Here is a 6,000-nt window from a genome sequence, read left to right as displayed (position 1 = left end):
CTGTTCGGCTGCAAAGTGCCCTATCCATTGAAATAATATATAAGAAACATTACATCATCCATGCTTCTTTTAGATCACTTCTATTGACCTCAGCTGTGAAATGAATTCTTTGTCACCTGAGAAGAACAGATTCACCTAGACATGATAGAATCATAGAAGCATAGAATCTTTAAGGTTGGAAAGACCACTAAGACCATTTACCCATCAATCCATCACCACCATGCCAGTAAACTGTATCTGTCAATCTGACACCTACGCTTTTTTTGAACACCTTTAGATGGTGAGTCCATCACCTCCCAGGCAGCCTTTGCCAATGCCTGACCATTCTTTCTGAGAATAAATCTTCCCTAGTATTCAACCTGAATCTCCCCTGATGTGTCTGAAAGCCATTACCTCTTGTCCTGTCATCCTTCTAAGCACTGTGAGAGGAGGTCTGTAGTAGTTAATCTCAAGAGTTAATGAGTTAAGAGTTAATCTCAAGTAAATCTCAAGAGATGGATTCTTATGGTTGTCCTTATTTTACTTTCATCTCTCTATAACTCACACACCTCAGCCTTTTGTTCTTCAGGGTTCCCGATATCAGAGCTGTATTCCTTTCCTGAACAACAATGCAGTCCTTATGTTTGAAGGGATTCATAAATGTGAAGAAGTGATGAGCATTTGTGGCATTATATATGAGATATATCCTGCTAACAAGAGCCATTCATTGTAATTACTTATGTAGACCTAAAAGGCACATTACACCCAGACAATCTCAAACTGCAAACACTGTGCTTGTTTACTCTCCTTGAAGCATGTTAAGCTTAATCCACTTCTTTTTTTTTTCCTGTTTGTCAAATTGATTTATAGCATCAGTTTCAAAACTGAAGCTCCTTTCCTTGTTTTCATTTTCTAATACTCCACACTGCATAGCGCTCTTCGCTTGGTGTTTAATGTTAGGCTCAGTTTGCACATGTAGAAGAAAAATAGCTGCCTGTTAAGAGTATAATTTACCTCACTTGATATGGAATTGAGAGGCAGACAATGTATTGCAATAACCTCATTTAATTACCTCTTACCTCCGACTGCTTCTGTATGTGTACAGCCATTAGTTCATGCTAAGAACATGATGACAAATCTTCCCCTTAAGTCCCTTCAGCCTTTTTTTTCTTAATCTCTTGGAAACTTCCACTTCTTACCTGGGAGCATCTCTGCTCAGCAATGGCTGTGTATGGAATATGGGCAATTAGCAGAACCTTTAGATGCATCCAAACTGTGTTTAAATGAGATAGCTGAACTCTCTGCAGCAATGGTACTGGACAAAGGAAGCAGAAGGCCTGGGGGTTAGTTTGTGCTGAACCTTGTGCTGAGTTAATCCTTTTACAGGCATTTCTCACTGCATGGGGAAGCTGTACACAAAGTATCAGGTGTTGAAGCTTGGGTTTTTATCTGGACTTGAGCATCAGCCCTGTTTATATCTGACTTTTGCTGATCCTTTTGGCATAATATCCCTAAACCACTACATGAACACTGTAAAAAAGCTGAAGTTCTCATAATTTCATATCTTGATCATTACAAGGAGAGATAGTTGTCAGTTATCAGATCTGCACCAGCCCATCTGAGCATGCCACTTACTTCTGTCTGTTCCCCTCTGCTGTAACAATGAATCAAGCCATTTGTCTTCCCTTGTGTGCTGATCAATACCCTCACATCTCCTGTTTAACCTGGCTGTTGTTCATTGTCCTGTATGTACACGTTCATTTTATTCTGTACTTGTGTAGTTTGTCACTGTGGGGCTGTGCTCCAAATCTGGAAGCTGCGCAGTCTTGAATAAATCCAAGGCAGATGAGTGGATGTTGGAGTGGACAGTGGCATTATTTTAATCATGCTGTCGTGTAAAGCCATGCATGCTCAGTTCTGGGTACTGAACCATCCACACAGGCAAGCTGCCGCTCCATTAGAGCCAGTGAAAGTATCAGCAGGTGCATTTAACTGCACCCCTCTGTCCTCACTGCACATTGCCCATTTGTAAGGGAACCAGAGCAGAAGGGTAGTGAGGCTTGTGAGGTGTATTATCTCTGCTGGATGATGGATCCCCGTAGAATCATAGAATCACCAAGGCTGGAAAAGACCTCCAAGATCATCCACTCCAACTGTCCATCTACCACCAATAGCTCCGCACCCAACCATGTCCCCTAGTAAGTGTGGCCCACTTTTCCCTTAGTTTTGAAACACGAGCTAAATATATATACATATATATGTATACATATATATACACATACATACATATACCCATACACGTATATATTCATACGCCCATATATGTACAAGCACACATGCACACAAGTGCATGTCAGTGGTATGGCAGTAGAGATTGAACCTTTCCACCAATGTTCCATTACATTTTACTGCTGTGTGACAGATGGCAGCTGAAAGGCAGTCTGGAAAAATGGCATCTGACATGGAAGTGTGTCTGAAGTAAAGACGTGTCACTGAATTCTCCCATGCAGAAAAAAATGGCACCTATTGATCTTCATTGACTCTTTTTGAACATTTTTAGACACCAAATAATGGATATGAGCACAGTGAGGTAGTGGGTGGTGTGTTTCAGCAGTGGTGACTTTGACAACAGTGGGTCACTTCCACTAGTGCAGCTTTTTATGAGTACAGCTTGCAGGCTATTGATCACTGCTGACAAAAACTGCATACCTGATGGTGGTGACTATGCTGAAAAATAGTGTTTTGTAGCTGAGAATTTGCTTTATCAAACAGTGCTATTGTGGCCTTTCTATCTGTTGTAGATTCCACAAAAATAAATTCGAGGCATTACTTTCGGAGCTATTTGAGTGTTTCTTCCCACAGCTTTTAGATATGTAAAGGACATGCTCAGAGCAACAGCTTTAAAGGTAACAGGGAATGGCAAGCCACGTGTGAAATAAATTAAACACACAGGCTCGCTCTGGGTCATGGAAGGGGTCAGGTGGGCAGCTAATTAACACCCCATAGTGAGCTTGTCCCTGCCCATCTCTGCTCTCACCAGTCTTACTGAAAAAACACACATTTTAGAGGCTTGATCACGAGTTTAATTTTTATTTATTTTTTATTTTATTTACTTAGGTTTTTTTTATTGCAATGCAAGGAATTCATCCCTGGAGGTTTTCAAGAGAACGGTAGATGTCAGGTTGAGTAACATGGTTTAGTGGGCATGGTGGTGATGAGCTGACGGTTGGACTAGATGATCTTAGTGGTCTTTCCAACCTTAATGATTCTATGATTCTCTGAAAGCTGAGCAATAGATCTTAAAATGGGAAAAGGGACCTTAAGCTGCTTAGTTTTTTTTTTCCCTGAGCTACCAGTAACATAAAGTGGTTCTTGCAGAAGGCAAAATCCTATGTGGGCAATTCAGCATTAAAGGGTGCTTAGAGAAATGAGTGGTTATTTAGAGCAGTTTGTATCCCCTTCTGTGCTCAGTGAGAAAGGATGTGCTCCTATTACAGCCATGAGATCCTGCCCTTCAGCTCGTGCAGGAACATCCTGAGCTCCACTATAATCACAGCTGAAGTTGCTGCACAAACAGAGGTCAGGACATTTTCCATACAGTGTTTGTAGAAAGTTTGACTGATTGCTTTCCCTTGATTCTCATAGTCACAGATTTTTCTAGGTCGACAGTTCCGCCACACAGACACCAGGCACAAATATCTGCAATGAGAGGAGCCAAGTCAGAATTCTTGAACAGGATTTGCGTTTCTACAATTAATAAATCATCTGCAGGAGATGTGATAGTCTCTCTGGAGCTTTCTTTTCAGATGCCTCAAGATCTGAGCTCAGCAGGGAAACTATTGACTTCTGCCCTTCATCCGTTTTAGGATTACTGGGGAGTGGAGTCAGCATCCCATTAGGAAAACAGATAGAGAGAACTGGCAGTGCTGTCCTCATCTCCAGGAGCTTCAGAATAGGCCTCTGTGAGAAAATGTAGTTAACCAGGGCATAAATGTGTGTGCAGTCACACTTCAGTACATGGTGAGCATCCAAGACTGCTATGGAAAGAGCTGAGATGGTGTAAACAAAGAACTTCAGGACTTTAGGCACTACCTTTGAACAGCAAGCAGGCTAGATCCTCTCCCCATATTAATTCCTGACTGTGATGACAACAGCCTAAAACCAAACAGATGAGAATGTATCAATATGCAGAACACTGATTTAATCCTACATTGACTGCAGTCAGTACATGTCTGACCTTCAGAAGGATTTGGGACAGCTCTGTCTGCAGAAAGCTATGGCTTATTTGTAGTTTCAATTTATTGAGCTTTGCTTTGGGCTGTTTCACTCCAAGTTGGGTACTCATGGCTGTCGATTTATCTGCTAGGCTGGAAGTTGCCAAACATGGTTGCTAACAGAGCGAGAGGGGTGTTGGCTGGTTTAAAATGACAGCCTGGATGTAGTGGAGAGTTGGGCAGAAAAGAACCTTATGATGCTCAACAAGAGTAAGTGTGGAGTCCTACACTTGTGGAGGAATAACTGCATGCATCAGTACACCTTAGGGGATGAGCTGCTGGAAAAGAGCTCTTCAGAGAACGACTTGAGTGCCTTGGTGGCCAAGAAGGCCAATGGTACCCTGTGATGCATTACAAAGAACGTGGCCGGAAGGGTGAGGAATGTCTTTGAGGGTGGCAGAGACTTGGGACAAGCTTCTCATAGAGGTGGTAAAGTTTCCTTCTCTGGAGATATTCAGATCTCATCAGGATGCTTTTCTGTCCAGCCTATTGTAGGGAACCTGCTTTGAGGGGGGGTTGGACTGGGAGATCTCCAGATGTCCCTTCCAACGCCTATGATTCTGTGATTCTGTGTTACCATATACCCATAATACTACCTCATCTTTTATGAGTGGGTGCAGAACTGTCCCATAGATGACTGTGTTCCACAGCCCAGATGCATTACTATTTCTCTTGGGCAGCATCTAAGCAATCCAGAGGTATGAGAGCGTTTTGGCTTACTGCTCATGGATTGAGAATTACTCTTCAAAAAATTGCTGTCTGTATACCATGTAAATCTGGCATTTTGGTCAACATCAGGTTAGCTCACAAAAAGCAATATAAATGCATCTAGAAAAGAAATTAAATGCTGCAATTTTATTAAACTTGACTAATCCATCATGTAAGTCTATTTATAGTAACTTTGAATTTCCATTTAGATACTTCTGGTTTTGAACAGAGCTGAAAAAACTAATACTGTTTTGCAAATAAAAAGCAACCTCCCTTTGCCAAACTAAACAAAACAGCCCAAACAACAATATAGTATTTCTGTCTTTTTTTTTACCCTAAAGCTACTGACATTTTTCATTGGATTTCATGTTTTTCTTTTTTCCAGTGTGCTGTTTTTTAATACAATTCTTAATGTTGCTGTACTTCTATACATATTCTCCATGAACATGAGAGAAAACACAGATTTTTTACATTCCCCAAAGGCCTCTAACCACACTCCCATACCTATCATTACCTCTTATTTGTCTCCTTCCTTTGGATTAACAGTAGGTACTTCTTTTCTTGCAGTAGTATGACTTACTATTAGTAGAAGTGACAAATAGAAATTTTGAGATCAAATACCTCTATTTAACAACCACTGTGGGATAATATGAGGAAAATCAGTGACAGTTTCCATATAGTTCCCCACTCTGAAAGCTACAATCCAAAGTTTGCAATTCTTCTCCATTAAGGGTGTCGTGATTTGAACTGACTGGGTTCTTTGAAGTCTGAGATAGGTCTGAATGTGTTTTACATTTCTGGTATGGTTTAAGTTTGTGCCATGAGGATTTCTTCTGAAGAGCTATCTGATGTCAAAGACTTCAGTAAATATTAATATATCTTTGTATATTTCAACACAAATCAATCTATGTCAATATACATCATTTGTAATACCCAGCTAGAAAAAAATATGTTCCAAATTTTTTTGTTTTTCAGGAGCTGTTCAGATATTTGACCTTCAGCTGAGAAATTCCACAAAACTTAGTGCTTTTAACGTGCA

This window comes from Gallus gallus, chromosome 4 (assembly GCF_016699485.2).
Source record: "Gallus gallus isolate bGalGal1 chromosome 4, bGalGal1.mat.broiler.GRCg7b, whole genome shotgun sequence".
NCBI lineage: Eukaryota > Metazoa > Chordata > Aves > Galliformes > Phasianidae > Gallus > Gallus gallus.
The sequence above is the reverse complement of the archived record's forward strand: the minus strand, read 5'-3'. Positions refer to the sequence as shown.